This window comes from Balearica regulorum, chromosome 2, assembly GCF_011004875.1.
Source record: "Balearica regulorum gibbericeps isolate bBalReg1 chromosome 2, bBalReg1.pri, whole genome shotgun sequence".
NCBI classification, from domain to species: Eukaryota; Metazoa; Chordata; class Aves; order Gruiformes; family Gruidae; genus Balearica; species Balearica regulorum.
The window spans coordinates 100722326-100739951 of NC_046185.1; the positions used below are offsets into that span (position 1 = coordinate 100722326).

Consider the following 17626-nt stretch of genomic DNA (forward strand, 5'->3'; position numbering starts at 1 on the left):
CTGAAAATGTACCTCCTGCTTGTGTTCCAAAGTAAATAAAGGCTTTTTACTAGCAAAAAAAGAGCATTGTTCTTTACATTTTACCATTTCAATACAGATGAAAAATTAAATTGCCAATAAAATTTTATGAGAAAGGAAATTCTTGTTAGAAATTTTATCTGAGAGTATTGATTTTGCTACTGTGAAGAAAATTGCTCTCTAAAAGTTAATAAATAAGAGTCAGCAAGTATAGACTTCTAATTGTCTGATTTAATTTAAAATCTTCTCACACATAAAATATTGGTAAGATTATGTTTTAAAAGAAAGAGGTAACTTGCTGGTTTTCCTACATTTAAATGTCAGAAGATTTTAAATGGTGAAAAGTTGCTCTTAGGTATATGTTAGTCTACGAACTCAGCTCCTTATTAATCTGTGAATAGAGATGACTAAATCATTGGCCTCTGGTTTGTCTATCAGAATAGCTGATGCACATACCAGAAGGATGTTACTCTGGTTCATTTCACATACAGCACACCGAGGGAGTCTGTTGTCCTAGAGGCTTCAACTAGGTTTTACTTTACATTAAAAACTCAGTCAAAACCGATACAGCCTAAGATGGAGAGATTTCTAAATAGTAATAACTGTGCTTTCACTAACACCAGAAATTTGGCAGTTGTTATGCTTCTGATAAGAAAATGGATTTTACCAGTAACAAATATTAGTAAGAAATACCATCACTGTGTTTTTGTACATATGTATGTATGCATGCATATATGCACATGTATATTATAGACATGTACTTGCCATTCTTTTAGGCAGCCACACAGTGACATCTTCCAATGAATAAGAAACTGAATGAGCAAGTAAGAGAATGCTGTGGGTTTTTTCTTTTTCAGCAGTGGGAATAATATTAGTCAACTATGTGGCTAGACATATTTTGGAGAAAGCCTTCAGCAAGTTCCCATTTATTTTCTCCTTTCAGAATCTCCACAAAACACATAACAAACAAATAGTCAAGCTATTTCAAGATGACCTGTTCTCCTTGTGTAAGAGGAATTTTAGCTTCTTTATAGAAGCTGTTGGTTTGTTTTCTTCCAGGTTGCTTGGAGAATTACCCCAAAGCAACCAGAGACGTGTTCCCCTTTCCTAGGACTCTAATATGATCCACGGGACCCCGGTGCTCTGCCAACTTCAGGGGCGCAACACAAGTGAGAGATTCTGCCTCGGACCCCCACGTGGCAGAGTGATGCTCTTACATGGGTTTTAATGCTGTTGTCCTCAAATGAATTCAAGTGAGGCAAGCTCAGGAGCTGACAAGCACAAATAAATCTCCAAGTGAATGACCTGGTAGTTTGTGTGTGTATACGTGTGTGTCCTTCCCTTCTTAATTTTATTTCAGGAGTGGCTACCATCTTCTGCTGTTGTGGCTTTGTTTTCTAATCTCCTCACGGATGCCTGCCAGCTGCTGGATACTCAGAAGAAGACAGTCACTTGGGCTCTTTCCCATAAGCTGTGTCCCCAAGTAAGTTCTCACACGCAGAAAAGAAATTCAGAACAACACAAAGATATCAGTGAAAAGGTTCTTTTAGAGTAAAAATTTGGTGGAGATTAAAATAGGGCAAAAGTTCAAAAGAGAACGAGCCACTGCCAAGCAAGCAAGAATCTTGGCAAAAAGGAAGGAAAAGAAACATTGGTTTAAAAGGCAAGTAACCATGGCAAGGCAACAGCTCAATGCTAGAATCTGGTTAAGAGGTAATATCACACAGAGCTGTGATTGTTTATTCAAGGCTAGGCCATGAGAGAACAGTTGTCTCCAATGAGTGTTCTCACAGCTTGGATCCAAAATTATAACTGCATTTTTTTAAAGCATCCAGCACTTCTTCACAACCCATTTGCTGTTAGACAAAAGAAAAAGAAAGTACAAAGTTTATTCTTGGTGTCCGTTGTGTGTTTAAGGCATGGCTTTACATATGGAAAGGCATTTCATGTCAGCTGTTGAACTGGTATCATGCTATTCTGCAGCAGTTGCCAATGGAAACTGTTGATACATTTTCAATACCTTTCCCAAGTTTCAGAAACTGGAAGTAGTGTATGGTTTAGGGATATTTTGTTTGTGGGGGCTTTTGGAGGGCAAGAGAAGAGGTCTTGCACCTATGAGTTGCATTACTGTAGTTGCAATACAAAGCAGATAATGGATTGTGGGAGCTAACAGCTGTGGAATTAAGTTTAGGCATGAAATAAAAATAATGGCAGCTTTGATAGAAGTAATAATTTACTAAAGATGTTTTGTGGCTATCAGCAAACTCACAACATATGCACACATCCATACACCTGCTTAAGTTGTGCACCTGTTGTCCTACAAATAAATCAAAAGGGAAAAAATGGAAGCTTCCAATGTTCCAGCATAAATAAAAGATGATTAATACCATTATAGTGACAAACAGGTATTGGCAGCACACAGAAAGAATGGAAGATTGTCATCTAATTTGTGCTTTTGTTTCGACATCTAGATGAGCTTGGAATACATATACAGTGCTAGAGGGCACAGCTGCAGCCCAACAGATGAGAAAGAGAGAGCAGGTCGAATTCGTCTCTCACTGTAAGTCAAAAGTAGCTCAACCAAAGCAGGGATTTCCATTGAAATGAACACAACCTGATTTTCTACAAACAGGGTGATTTTATCGCTTACACTATTTTATTGCTCAGAGCATCTTGAGCTAAACTAAGACACAGCAATCTGTACCAGGTCTGCAAGTCTCGGCGCTTTTTGGAACCTGACTTTGCAGCTGTTCTTTGGAGATCTACAGGTCTGCGTGGAAGGTCTCTTTTTGGAATTAGCATGCACATCCTTACAAAGATCAGGCTAAGACCTAAATCACCACATTTGCACTTTTTGGAATCATTTACACATGTGCAGAGGGCAGCTTTGAATGTTGCTGGAGTCTTTGGTCTCCTCAAGTCAACAGGGCACATGAAAATCGCTGTGTAGACAACTTCAAAGTTCCCCGTTTAGCCACAGACTAATTAAAATTTAAGCAATAGAAGCACAATATCTTTGAACTTTCCTACTTCAGAGCTGGCAATGCTGGCTGTCAAGGTGATTTTGAAAAAAAGGAGAGGATTGGATTTTAGAGGATAAAGCATTTCCTTTGCTTCGCTCCTGTCCTTCTCCTTCTCCTCCTCCCCATCCTCACCCCATCCCAAACAAATGCATGTCATTCCCCTCCACGAAAGCACCTAGCTGCCTGTGGAATTGCCTCACCTGGAATCAGGCTTTCTGATAGGGTAAGAATGGCAGTCAGGCAAATCAATTTTAAATCAGTGCCATTCCGTGTTTTACAGGACAAGGCTACTATTCCAAGGTACAATTTATTTTGGCATGTTTATGGAATCTGAAGTGTGTTTTGCCCACTCTTGAGTAAATGTAGCATATGTTAGGGGCAGAGAGCTCCAGTGCTGAGAGATGGAGGGCTCTGTGTCTGATAGGACTGCATTTTCGCTATGCCTTTACAGTTCCAAGGAGTATCTCCCCAAACTCCCAGCTGCCATTGTATCAAGCCAAACTGCTACAGCACATGAGAGAGATACGCAGTCTTCTACTCCATTTGTTTCTTTGCCTGTCATCTAAAGTGGAATCACTCAGAGCAGAAGTCCCTCATCAGTCTTTCTATATGGCAAAATCATAACTTTGTCTTTTTGTGGTGCTCTGGATCCACCTGCACTGTGCTAATCTCCTAATGTCAGACTCCTTGTATCCCTGGCACATCAATGGAGCTGCACAGGAAGAACAGAATTTGGCACATCATTTTTAGCTATTTTTTGTTGAAGAGCTCAGAGGTTTTCAGGAGCACGGAGACTTTACATGTATTTTTATTATTACATATACTTTGCAGGGGGCAGAGCGGGAATGACCACGTTTGATCCCATGCTATTGTGCCGGGCAAAATCTGCTCTCAGATTATTTCTGCATATCTCTGATCTGTCATGAAGATCTTTGTGGTGTCTTTCATATTCACAGCCTGATCCAAAGGGCACTGAGCCCCTCTCTGCACAGATATATCACTGCTACAAACAGGCACTTATGCAGAAAATAAGAGGCAATCCAAAGCATATGTGAAAGCAGAACTCAGCCCACTGTTAGTGCATATCTTAAGTCTGTTAAAGAGAAATGTATGTTCCACTTTTGTGTTATTGTCTTTTCCTTGGTTGTCAGTGAGAACCTTTGGATTCTGCACTATGAAGTGGGGACACATTGTCACTCTTCCTTGACAACTTTCCCCTTCTTTACCATCGTCAGGAATTTACAATCCAAATTACTCATCTTATGTGAGCAAATATTGCCTTAGCTTGAATTATTTTATTTTCATTGCAACCACCTTTGAATGTTACTATAGTAATATCTCTGGTTTTCCTTGTCAAGAAACTGTCACAGACAGTTGTCACAGACAATTTCATAAACCTTTTATGCAGCTACGTGCAAAGAAAATGGTGCATTTATTTTACCCTTATGCTTGCCTGTAAATAAAAAGGATATTTTAAATGGATAGCATATAATTGCATCATAAGGAAAGAATACAAATATGCCAGAATCAAACACGTTACAAAAATGAGAAAATACTGGAATTAAGGTTGACATATCTCCCTTGCTCAATCTTTTCCCAAAACTCTACTTCATCTTATTCACTCCTTTTTCTGGGCATGAGCAGATGGAGAACTGGGAATTGAGAGATAATTCCCTGGCTTTGTGCTTCAGTGACAGCAACACACTACCCTTCAGCAACTGCAAGGAGGGACTAGGTTGTACTGCTGGCTGGAACATGCCAAGTCACTTGATAGCAAGACCATGTAATTTGGTCTGTAGGCATGAGAGGATGAAGTGTCCTCAATGGAAGGGTCTGAAAGTGGGACTCTTCAGATACTTCAGTTGCTAAGCTTTGAAAAGTCTTCTCCAGACATGAACATATGGTGATTTTCATTTTATATATATATAGTTTGCCACATTTTAGAAAAATGTCCACTAAAATGGCAAACAAGCACAGTAACATCCTGAAAGCAGATACCAAGTTTCAAGTAGCACAGTGTTAGAGCATCTTAATGAAGGTTATATGCTTTCTTTTTTCCTAAACTAATAATTTTCCTTGATTTCAATATCAAGAAAAAGAAAAGGCTATAGTATTTTGGTTGAACTTCTCCCAGATCCTTAGCTTTGGAGGGCTAACAAGAAAAGAAAAATATTCAGTTCAATAATTTAGTTCAAGTGATTAGGTTTGGTAAAGTTCTGAGAACATGAAAACAGGGTGTTGCAATGGGAGGATCTTCATGGTAGAAACTGTGACCTGTGTGTCCTCTAAAGCAGAGTTATCCATCAGGTGGGCCAGGTCAGTCTGGCCTGCAGACTTTGTCCACTGCAGAGCAATATGACACACTCGAGCTGAATGTCACTGGTGTGTGTGTGACGACACCTAGACTGATGAGACATCCATCAAGGGTGGAAGAGAAACTGGAGATGGGTCATCTCATCCAAATGGTCTTTGAGCAGGCCTAATAGCAACACCTAGTCTCCCCACAGTCATCACCACTATTGTCACAATAGAGGCTGTGAGACACTGCTAGAAACGTTTACATACATCTCTCTCCTGTCACCAATAACATCCCATACTAAACAGGTCTGCCTGGCATTCCCACGTGCGTGGCTTGGTGCATGTTGTATGGGTTGGTTTATCTTACATTGATTATCCAAGCGTGGCTTTTTCTGAAATTCAAGAATTTGCTCAAAGTACCTGGGGTGGAGTTGATTTGTGAATCCTGCTCCACAGATGGACATGTGTGCAGTGAGCAGACCAAGACCCAAAGTGGCAATTTGACATCCCTGCAGTGTCTGGCAGGAATTCCTCTTTCTTCTTCTCACTGCCCTCCTTGAGCCTCATGCTGCCAGGTCTCCCCCTCAGAAGAATGAGAGCGCCAGTAATAGAGGCCGCAGGACAAGACGCTGGCTGCTGCTGTATGAGCAAAACTGGCCAAGTGTCTGAGTTTATGTATAAGCAACAGGATCTGTAAAAAAGTGAATGCAGGTTTTCTCTGAGCCTGAGATGAACTAGGGAACCATCCACACTCCTGTAAGAGTAGAGCCTCAGCAGAGCCTCAGCAGGCATCTTGAAGTCCAGCTGTGCCCTGAGAAAGTGACCTTTCTTTGCAATGACTAGGATTTTCATGCAGGCATGAGGATTTTTCCACTGAAACCATTCCTGAGTAAATTATTGCCTCTTTAAAAGAGGTTGAAAGCGTGGACCAACTAGGAGAAGGTACAGTATTCCCCATGTTAAGTGAGGTCACTGTGGCAGAGTCCCACTGTTGGAGTCACAATTTTCTGCTGCTACACCATATGTTTCCCAGGGAGGCCTGTTATTTAAGTTTCCTTATATATCTCTCAGAAAAGGGTGCTGTTAGGTAACAAAAAAATCTGATAATTTCTTTACACTTAGATCAGTGGTAGACCAAAGACAAGGATTATGGCATGGATGGATACTTTGTCAGGGTCATGAACCAGCCCACGCAGATTAATTTTATATTTTAGACTTCTTGTGGTTGCCATTTTATCAGTCACTGTAAGGAGCCAGAAGGTTCTCGTTTCATCTGTGAAGAATGCAGTGTTTTAGATGATGCAAATGGTGTTAGGAACTTGACATAGCTGTGGGATAAGATCTTCAAAAAAGAATGTGCTTGTGCCTTGTGCAAATGCAAACAAATGCCCATAATTGGCTAAGGGCAAAGGATGAAGGAAGTGCTAGTATGGAAACACTGCTGCAGGACAACTGCCAGGGCAGCTTACAAGTACTAGCTGGAGTCTATAGAGTAGAGAGAGAATAAAACATGATGGTACATGGTGGGATGTTGCACAAAATGTCCAAGAGGAAAACAAATGAGAGAAGGCAATAGTGAAAAGAGAAGCTGGAAGAAAAGAGAACCATTGGAGAAGGGAGAAGGGAGCAGCAGACAGCAGAGGCATGGCATTTAATCAAAAATAAGGAGATGAAAAAGTGCAGGAAGGAAATATTTTAGCACTGTAGGAGGATAAGCTTGCAGACAAATTCTGTTTACTTCCTCGGCCAGAACTAGGGCCTCAGGCTTTATACAACAAGCAAAGCTCTGGTGGCATCCCTTATGCTAGCTCACTGAGCTTTCTCCTTCAGATATAACCGTTTTTTATTTGTGTACCCATGGCTGCCCTCCCTGTGGTGCAGGAGGAGGGTGCTTGGGAGAATTTTGTCAAAGTCACTTTCAATAGGACAAAATTCCAGTATCTGGGGACAGGAGTCCAACCTGAAGCACTTGGTACTCTTGAACAGTTTAACCTCAACTTTTTTTTAACAAAAATGTATTTGCAACGAGGAAATCACTGTTCACTATTTCACTTAGCAGCTCTGAAATGAGGCCATATTCAAGCTATCTGCAAGGATGTTTTGCAGAGATTTCATCACTAGCAAACAATTCTTGGTAGGCTCATAGTGTAAAATAAAGACTTATCATTGCCCATCTGTTTTGCCATTTAGCATTTGTCCATCTTGCACTGACACTTCAAGCTGGCTTGTTGTGATTAGCTTAGTGTGGCAGAGAGATTGCTCACACCATCAGTCAAAGCTCACGCTCGCAGTCCTGGGCTGAAGCTGTAGGTTTAAATCCACACTAAATGCTTGTACTGTCATAACAGCATTGGTGGCTATCGGAAAATTCTTTCTTTCCTTCCTTCTTTCTTAGAAAGTTAAGATCTAGAAACCAGAATGAGGTGTGGGGGTGAGGAAGCAGCTGTAGCAGAGGAAGGGCAGAAGAGATAACTTATTTCATACATATGTGCTGCGCATATGTCATGACTCACCCGGACGTGAATCTGCAGTGGGAATTAAAGAGTAAAGGGAAAAGACAGGGTAGGTTTTTCATTAGGAGTCACAGTGACTTTTCTTATAAAGTCTTCTTCGTCTTGGCTTCCCACAGCGATGGGACTGGTCAAGGCATTTTTAATTAAGTAACAGTTCCAGCTAAAGCTGTTAGTAATAAGAACTGGCTGGCTTATGTGAGCAGTGATCAGTCAGCCAGGTCAACAAATGAAATGTGCTCAGCTTTGTATGGTATCAGTTCTGATTGGATGTTGCTTGCGGTGGTGACCTGTGTGAGTTTGGAGATCTTGGCCCAGTTTTTCTTGGCCACAGGTCCACTTCATAAAAAGGAAGGACAAGCTCTCATTTAAGAGTTTCCGTGGAATTCTCTGCAGAGACCATGAAAGCACAGATGTAAAGGAGAAAATCCTACAAAGTGGACAACTTGCCATCCAGAAGAGGGCAAGCCCATCACAGACCTGTCACAGATAGGAGAGAGCCTCCTGTGCAGGATCATTGGGCACCTTCTTCTGGTGAAGGGATAGAAAATGACTCACATTCACTTTCTATTAGTGTCTGGCTGCCGTTGGAGTCCCTTTGTGCTGTAAGAAATCATTATAACAAAGGACAGTGATCATATCACTTTAATTTATGCAACCAGCAAGGATGTAGAATTCTGAGGCAAATATGTAGAAAACGCCACCCATCTACCTCAGGGAAAGCTGTATATAGAAATCTATAGCGAAGTGAGGGTTTCCAGAATGACAGCAATTCACCTTTACAAAAAAGGAAAATATTTAGGTTGGTTGGTTGGGGTTTTTCCCCCTGTCACTAAATACTGCTTGTATTTAACCTGAAGCTCCTTTAACCAGAGGCTAGTCTTGGTCCCACAGAGTACAAGAGGAATAAGTCCATTCAGTTGATAGATGCAGAATCAGGCCCTGAATTTCCCTGGATACTTGAAGGATTTTTGATTTGGTAATTTCCACTGAATTAAGAATTGATGACATTTTTTCCACCACAGTAAATGGAAGGTACTGTTGCCAAAATTCCTGCTACTGTGTGAGCGTGGAAAACCTGATGGTTTCTTGAGACATATTATCTGAATAGCTCCTATTGGCTTGCTGTGGTTTCCTCCTGCTGAAGAGCTACAGTCCTTTGAAATGTGAGTTGCAGGAAAACTAATTAATACATAAGGCACATGTCATGTTTAAACCGAGGGAGGTGTTATGAGATGGATAAGAAACTTGTTTACTTGGACTAAGATGCCTCAATAGGTAATCAAGGCCACTTCAGGCACTGTCATAGATGAGAAAGGGCTGTATCTACCCTTATTTTGACCATGAGTGCCAAAGGCCAGATGACAAACTCTGGCTGCTTAAGAGAACAAACTGGACAACTGGTGTACATTAAGTCATCCTATTAGTGCTTCTCAGCACAGCAACCAATCCACTGTATACCGAGATACATGACTACATGCCTCAGTTTCCTGTTCTAACAGCACACTTAATAAAGCAGGGTCTCAGAGGCTTCATTTATTCACCTTTTGTCACATCTTTGGGATCACAGAATCACAGAAAGGTTGAGGTGAGAAGAGACTTCTTGTCCACCCCCCTGCTCAAGCAGGGCCACCTAGGGCAGCGTGCCCAGGACAATGTCCAGGTGGCTTTTGAATGTCTCCAAGGAGGAAGACTCTACCACCTCTGGGCAACCTGTACCAGTGCTTGGTCACTGTCACAGTGCAAACTTTTTCCTGATGTTCAGAAGGACCCTCCTGTGTTTCACTTTGTGCCTGTTGCCTCTTGTCCTGTCACTGGGCACCACTGAAAAGAGCCTGGCTCTGACTTCTTTGCACCCTCCCATTAGGTATTTATATACTATGATAAAATCCCCCACGAGCCTTCTCCCCTTCAGGCTGAACAGTGCCAGGTCTCTCAGTCTTTCCTCATAGGAGAGATGCTCCAGTCCCTTAATCATCTTTGTGGCCCTTCACTGGATTCTCACCAATATGTCCATGTCTCTCTTCTACTGAGGAGCCCAGAACTGGACACAGGACTCCAAGTGTGGCCTTACCAGTGCTGAGTAGAGGGGAGAAATCACCTCCCTTGACCTGCTGGCTCCTAATGCAGCCCAGGATGCCATTTGCCTTCTTTGTGGCATGGGCACATTGCTGGCTCATGTTTGACTTGGTGTCCACCAGGACACCCCAGGGCCTTTTCTGCAAGCTACTTTCCAACTGGGTGGCCCCCAGCCTGTCCTGGTGCAGGGAGTTGTTCCTCCTCAGGTGCAGGACTTGGCCCTTCTCCATGTTGAACTTCATGACCTTCCTGTCAGCCCATTTCTCCAGCCTGTCGAGTTCCTTCTGAATGGCAACATGACCCTCTGGAATATCAGCCACTCCTCCCAGTTTTGTGTCATCTGCAAGCTTGCTGAGGGTACGCTCTGCCCAATCAACCAGATCATTAATGAAGATGTTAGACAGCACTGGACCCAGCACTGTACCCTGGGGTACACTGCTAGTTACTGACCTCCAGCTAGACTTCATGCCACTGATCACCAGACTCTTGGCCTGGCTGTTCAGTCAGTTTTCAGCCCACCTCACTAGCTGCTCATCCAGCTCATACATCAACAGCTTGTCTATGAGGGTCTTATGGGAGACAGTGTCAAAGGCCATACTGAAGCCCCAGTAGATACTAGCCACTGCATCCACCATATCCACAATATCCACTGTGATGAGATCATCACAAAAGTGCCAGGGATTGTACAGCTGAAAAAGTGGGAACATCGACCCTGCTTCCTTGATGAGAGGCTTTTGTGGAGGGGGGAAAGAAGCAACCATGGGAACTCCCCATGGTGCAGCCTGCAATGAGTGCTCAAGGAAGAGCTCCCCATCTTGCCATCACTAACCCAATGAGGTCAGGTAGCTCTTGAGTTCTCTCTCTGAGGTATCGTGCACTCTAGACTCCTCAAGAAGAGATAGCAATTGTGAACATTAAATCAAAGTTTATAATCTTGTTTATTTTCCAGGCAAATATTTTCTGGCAGGCTTGTGTGTGGTTGGTTGTATGGACAGATCCTGAACGGGAAACAACATGATGGAGCTGAGAGCCACTTTACTGACTTCTGAAGAAGAATTTCCTTTTCTCACTCATACCCTCTATTAGTGGTGACCCCAGACCAGACAACTAAGAGTTGAAATTGAGGCCAGCTCACTCATGAGAACGGATAGTAAAAGAGGTAATGCACATTGTGAGTAGGCCATAGTGATTGCTAAGACCATATATTTTACCCACAGAGGTTAAAAGTAACGTGTGTCAGACCTACAGGCAAAAATTTCCTTTTATGGAGGGAGGATACAGACTCAGTACAAACCCTAGTGCTGTCATGATCCTCTTCAGTGGCAGGAATAGTTTACTAAAAAAAACTAGACTACCAAATCACATCTGAAGTAATTCTCACCTAATACCATCCATGGTACGGAGGATAAGTGTCTGGATCAGGTTGTCTCTGGTGATTTGTGAATACATGTGTGACCATGTGTATATGAATGGGTTGATCTAGGTAGCCTTTTCTGTCTAAATGCTAGATAGATAAAAAGAAAGATTTGTGTGGTTTTAAAACCCTTCTCTCCATTTTTCTGCATGTTTTTGGTCCCTGAGTCTCCCTCTCTTCCCCTCACTTTCTCTCAGATGTTTCTGCAGCGACCTGGTGATCAGCTTCAGTTAAATCTGAAATACAGTTTTCACTGCTATGCAAGTGGTGGAGGAGAAGCTTGTACGTGATGTACAAGAGCTCAGATGCTGGGGACTATACAGTGAGCTAAATTGACTCTGTCAATAAAAATCTATCTAAGCGTTATTTTCAAATAGGAAATAATTTCAGGTTTGAGGTTCATTGTTCCTGAAACGCAGATGAATGCATGCCATTCTCTCCCCCTCCCGCCTCCACTCAGACCCAAAACTGGTATCAAAACTGGCAACTGTCTTCACTTTTCTTTTTTTGTTCTTCATTCATGAACAACATGGTTAACACTGACTCTGGGAGAGAAAAGATGTGAAGACAGCAAATACCACATTTTATCAAATGAACCCTCTCTACCTTCACATTTTAAAGTACTTTGGACCAGTTTCATTAGAAAGGGTAAATCCCTGAGCCCAGAGACCAAAAGCTCACTCACGCCCCCCTCACTCTGTCCCCAAGCACGGAGGAGTGACTGCAGATGTCAAGGGTGCAGGGTGCTCAGGAGGACCTCTGGTGCTCTGGTGCCCATCCCGTGTCTGACCAGGGGGGAATCCAGCACTGCAGCAGCACAGGCAGAAGTGCTTATGCTTCTCGTGGTACTGTCAAAGACACCCAACCACTACCAATCCTTCTTTCTGTGGGAGCTCAGTGAGGTGGGGGACCACATCACCTCCTGACAGCAACCCACTCTGGGCTCTGACAGACTCTCTCAGCCCACAAGCTGTATGACAGACGCCAGGCTGGTGGGACCATCCTGCCCCTGTGCCTTATCCTCGTGCTGGCAGCAGGAGTGCCTCAGCTGGGTTTGGCTGCTGCACAGGACCACAGAGCTAGCAGCCATCTCAGATCACCCACATCCTAAATCATTCAGGGCTGGTTCTCTCCCTCTCACACAGTAACTAGATTGATAGATTGAGATTTAATTAAAAATGATCAGCTACTGCAAGGACAGGCTTTTTCTTTTTTTTTCTTTCCCCAGGCACTCGGTTTACATGTTTACTGTGCTAAAAACAGTTACGAGCAATCTGGATAGCCCTCTGTTAGCTGTGATGAAAACATTCTCCAGTATATCTGATGGCACCTGCCACTGAAGAGGCCCAAGAAACACTGCAATTGGATGGGGAATGAGCCTTGCTTTCTGCAGATGATATGCTGAAGACCTGATGCTAGCTTTCACCTGGGGTCAGCGCTGCAGCATCATCCCTGGTAGGGACTCTGGCTTGTTCACAGTCAGGTCCCTTTGGTGATTCCTCTACCCATTACACCGGTGGTGATGCCCATGGCTGCATGTACCCATCTTCTCTCCACAATGCCACATCGCTCACAGAGCTGTGAGAGGCATGGATGGGGCTAGCACAGAGCTCGCTGTCAGGTCCTTGTGCTCCTTGGGGGTGACTGCCACATTCAGCAGGGGGGATAACATAATTCCTTACAATCCCTGGCCTTCAGTCAGCTTGGGCACACAAAAACAAGCTTATACCCAAAATCTTTGCAGAAAAGGAGGCTGAGTCAGGACACAGTAGCAGCTCAGAGCTCTCAAGCCAGGTGCATCTCTGCCTCAGAAATGACTGACCATTGCATCGCCTCACGGGACACAGCTGAGCACCACTGCCCGTTCAGCAGCAATGTTGTGGTACGGCCAAAGCCATCTCGCCCTCACCTCACAGCACAGGTACCTTCAGGGCACCTCACAGCACCTTTCTCCAGTTATACAAGCCGAATTTCCCTGGCTGCAAAGCTGTTTTCTGCTCCCGCGTGCCAGTCTGAGGCCATCTGCATGCGGGGTCAGTGTTAAAAAATACTCAGTGCAGAGTTGCACTGAGCTCAGTGGTCAAAGGGGGCCACTCCTGCAAGCGGGGCTGGCAAAAAGAAAAGTAAGTTCATCTCTCCCTTTTGGTGAACAAGGATCCACGCATTATCAACTCACTGCTGAAAGTCCTCCTGGTTTGCTCACAGACCTCTACTGATAATGCAAAGATTGTCCTTCCTTCCCACCTCACACACAATGTGAACGTACATGCACATACGCAGACACAAATATAAACATTCAATTAATATCATGGTTAGGATTTTTTTTTTTAGGTGCTGGTGGGCTGTAGCGAGTCAGAACATTCCCAAGGCAAAGCTGCTTTATTACCAATTTTGAAAAACGCCCCTGTCCATCATTATCAAATATCCTAAATACCTGTGTTCAGCAGCATTCTGCTGGTACTTAGATTATGAGTCACTGGGTAATTTAGCCCTGCGAGGGAGATTGTAAGCTGTTCTCCGCTGTCTTTTCCAGAGAGGAGATGCCAGTGGGGGACCTTCATTAATATTCACTGTAATGTACATCTGTTTGCCCCCTCAGCCACTGCATGAAAATACACAGGGAGAGGGGGAAGGGCAGAGGGAGAGCTTCAAAATGTTTGTAGCTAAGGTGGGAGCCAGGGATGCACCCTGAGCTGTTCCTGTCAGTCTGACAGGGACGGCAAACATTTACCATCTCTACAAGCCATTCTTTGTGTCTTTATAAGCACTGAAGCATTTGAAATAAGAAAGGCACCAGCTCTGGCTGAGGAATAATAATGGAGCTCAGGTTGATAATGCTCCTCAGCAGCTCAGTTTTAGGGCTGGATCTTAGGTGTGGATGCGAGTGACCCACTTAAGATTTTTTGTTGCTGTTGTTCAGAAAACCTCACCGTCTACCTTCTGTCCCATTGAGACTCAGCTACGACAGAGTCATACTTCATATTCATCTATAGGAACATCTGGCCCATGTCTAACATTTAATTTCCACACCATTAGAGTCAAACAATACGTGTACATCAGTAGATAATGTAATGCATTATCACGCAAGGCAGAGAGCAGCAATTTATTAGCCTAATTTAAAATAGCCTTCAGCAAAAAATAGTGCATCTTAATTCATGGATCTGAAAAGAATGACATATTTTCCTGTAAAATCCAAAGGTATGAACAGAGACATGCTTTTCCACAGTGGTGCATATATTATTTCTTTTTCTTGTAAATCTTTTAAAAGATGAAATATCAGTTCTCTGTACCAAAAAAAAAAAAAAAAAAGAGAAAGAAAAGAAAAAAAGAAAAAAGGAAAAGTTCAAAACCAAGGTACATCCATAATAATACAAAAGGAGAGATCTTACCAAGGGGACAAAAGAGAAAAAGGTGCCCCAGAATACAAGCGAAAGTGACCTTTCCTTTACAGTGAAGTTGTGATCTGAATGTGAAGATCACTCAGACTTTCCATGCTAGTATTTGAACAAATCCAGGCTCCTCAAGTGCACATCAAGCATTTTCTCCTCTTTTTTATCTATTTTTTTAATCTGCCTTTTCCAATAAAGGACATTCCCGAGATAGGACCAAAAATATCAAAACAAATCAGGAAGCCTTTGCCACCCTAGCAAAATGAGTCACTTTTCAGATGTCTTTTATTAAAGACCATAACTTCCTTCTAGGAGGAAATTAACTTCCCAAGTGGCAGAGCAACACCAGCCTTACGTGCCACCCAATGTTCACTTCAGTTCTCTGAAGCAGGATGAATTTTCTCACTTTTGGTTATTAAATACATCACAGGCTCTGGCCATACCACTCGGCTCCTATCTCTAATGTACCCAAAGTTTACAGCTGTCTGAAGCTGAGATTTTTATTTGGCATCATTTCTGTCTTTTTTTTTTATTTGACATCAAAATGCCATTGAAAAAATACATACGCAGGGGCCTTGGAGCAAAGTCTAACCCAATAAATGCTGAATTGTTTGTCCCACAGTGGAACAACTGTGCCAGGAGAACTGAGGGGCTGCCCTGCCCAGCCTGGGAAAGCAGGATCATGTGAGCAGCTCAATCCTGCCGGCACGTGTTGGGTGCTTTGAGAGCTTCTTGGGACGCTTAGGTAGGAGAACCCACCGTTCTGGATCTGATCAGTTTGAGCCTTGCCAAAACTGAAACCATGCAATATTCAAAGCAGAACTTCTAGATGACCAGAAAACCTTTAAGATTTTAAAAAAAAAAAAAAAAAAAGCATGCTTATCTCAAAACTCTGTGTCAACACCACCCTTGTTTGGCAGCACCTGAATGGGGATTCCCAAGATCTCAGCTGTGGACTTTGCCCCAGACAAGATATATATGAAAATCCCAAACAATAGAAGCCTTACAGTTAGCTATTCTTTCAGCATCAAAGCCAGTTATCTCCACTTCGTCATGATGAAGTACTCTATTCAGTGTGCTTGCACAGAATAGCATAGGGATGATTGGTCATGGGGAATTAGAAACACGAAAAAAGTGAAACAACACTCAGAGAGAAAAGTCAGCAGTCCCAGGTTCACACGGGAGCTCCTCTGGTTAGCCAGGAGCAGGACTTGCCCGAGCACCACCGAAAACATCACTGCTGTGCCGAGGCCAAGGGGCTGGGCTGGGAGGGGAAGGGCGAGGGAGGTGTTGGCTGTTCCCCTCCGGCTGCTGGCAGCTTTCTGACTAGGTATATGAGCACACTTTGGTCAGGTCAAGTACAGTCTGGTGGTGACTCCACGAGAGAGCTGCAAGTGCCAAGGACAATGAAACTGGAGATACAGCCCCGTGCAGAGCATCCCACAGCAAAACTGTGACAGGGCATGCCTGTCAGCAGTAGCCAGGGGAATTCTGGAGCTGAAGCTGAAAAATTCGTGTGTTTCACCAAATTAAACAAGCCTTACTTCAAGCAGGGAAACAGTCTCCCTGCTCAGAGGAGGGCTGATACTCTTGTACTTACAAAAATACTCTGCTACTGACTTAAAACATGATCAGCAGTAAGAACAGGCAGGATCTAAGATCCAGGTGGGTGATCCAGCTCAGCAGTCAAATAGACCACTGCTCTTCTGAAGAGGGTTATAAAAGCAGAAGGTCTTGGAGATTTAGAGAGAATCACACTTGACACATGGCCACTTGACACATGTCAAGAGAAAGAGGAAACCAGTAAATCTTACACCAAACAAAAGTAATCTCATCCAACTGGCTGGTGTGCTGGAAGGCTTCATTAGGATGGTTTACTAATTGGCTGCAATACAGCACTGTGGCTTGGGGTGGGGAGGCAGTCTTAGTTTGTGTGTGAAAGAAGTGAAAGATGGCACAATAGCAAAAGATTTTGGCTACCCAACTCATCTGCAAAAGAAGGGGAGAGTCTTCTGTCTACCTGACCCCATGGTATATAAAGTGGCCTGGAATAAAGCTGACCTTCTCTTTATAATCCCGTTACCAAGAGGCAGTTGGACCTTTTCTCCTGGCACAGTTACTGCCCTTGTAAGAATGTAGCTTATCCTGAGATACCTGCATCTCTCTAGGAAGGAAATAAGACAAAGAAAAGGTGCTTGCATTAATGCTGCCTCAGGGCACCAGCAAGTTACGGGTTGGTGGGTTTTACAAGACTACTTACTATGCTATTCAATTAAAAAAAAGAGCAGTTACCATAGCAACACCCACATCTAATGGCTCTTATGCTACCTCTGAGATACAAAGCACCTTCTTACAGAGATACATTGACCAATACAGCATGTCGTGGGAAGTTTTATGCTTCTAGCAATGGTTTAAGGGGGAGAATGTGCGTTCCAATAACCAGACATATTTATATCCCCAGGTTGTAATATTAATTTATAACAAATTATTTTGGTTCCTTGATATCTCTTTTCTTCTCATTACCATTTCCTTTCTAATAGCGCCTTCATTTTTATTTTTCCTCCCCCCTGGATGAATGATATTTGATTAAGTACAGGATGAGATTTGCATACAGGAGCTCAGGGATATGTCCAGCAGTTAGGTGGGTCATATCTGTCTGTAGATCTCATATCTAGGAAATGCTACCACTTTATCACAGTTGAGCAGTCACAGCCGAGTGGAAGCCAGGGGCTAGAAGGTGTTTGTTGAATGCAGTCTGACACTATCGGTGGTAAAGGATGGCTTTGCTGTCCTGAAAAGGGATGGAAGGCAACATTTTTTAATATCTCTTGCCCAGGAGGGAAAAGTGGGAAGGTGAGGGGGTGGTGCATCTCCCCCAGTGGTGGAGAAGAGGGC

General features: G+C 43.3%; 1 long non-coding RNA gene across 1 annotated transcript in view; it reads left to right on the forward strand.

Annotated features, from left to right (window-relative positions):
• The window catches only part of LOC142600761 (uncharacterized), a 31004-nt gene extending 18276 nt beyond the window's left edge, over positions 1-12728 (forward strand). Inside the window, exons 2-3 of the long non-coding RNA XR_012834322.1 lie at positions 1379-1501; positions 12571-12728. This is a non-coding gene — a long non-coding RNA (uncharacterized LOC142600761). The remainder of the gene's footprint in view (positions 1-1378; positions 1502-12570) is intronic.
• Positions 12729-17626: the final 4898 nt, after the last annotated feature.